Genomic DNA, 533 nt, shown 5'->3' on the forward strand with positions numbered 1-533 from the left:
CAGAGAGACAGAGAGAGAGAGCTGCAGCAAGACCTTGGCACATAGGGTGCCAAGAGGCTCAAGTTGAAGGCTTTGAAACAGCATTTACACCAAAATGTTGGGAGATAATGCAAATTCTTAATTAATTTAATTTTCTTTTCCTAAAATATTATATTGGTGTACTTGTGCCCTCAATATTTCTAAAATCATCAAATAAATCTCAGCTGCTTTTTTATAATTTACAATAATGTGTGTACATACATGTACAACAATTGAACATTTTCCTGTCTTTTTTTCTGCATTTTAAACATGTCAATTTATTGCCAACCCATTTTGTGGTTCCAGTGGTCGACTGGATTTTGATCAAAGTGAAATGCTGATAAATCTTGTTTGCTCAGGATCTTTATCTGAGAACAGTCTGACAATCTGCCTTGGCTTTCCTGTGATTGTGGTGATGGTTAAAATAGACCATGAGAGAGTTTAGATTCCCATCGTCCTTTTACATGTTGTGAATCAGATGTAGATGAAGATGTGGAATGCATATATATATATAT

Source organism: Morone saxatilis, unplaced genomic scaffold, assembly GCF_004916995.1.
Source record: "Morone saxatilis isolate NCDOM2014 unplaced genomic scaffold, NCSU_SB_2.0 Contig1, whole genome shotgun sequence".
Lineage (NCBI taxonomy): Eukaryota > Metazoa > Chordata > Actinopteri > Moronidae > Morone > Morone saxatilis.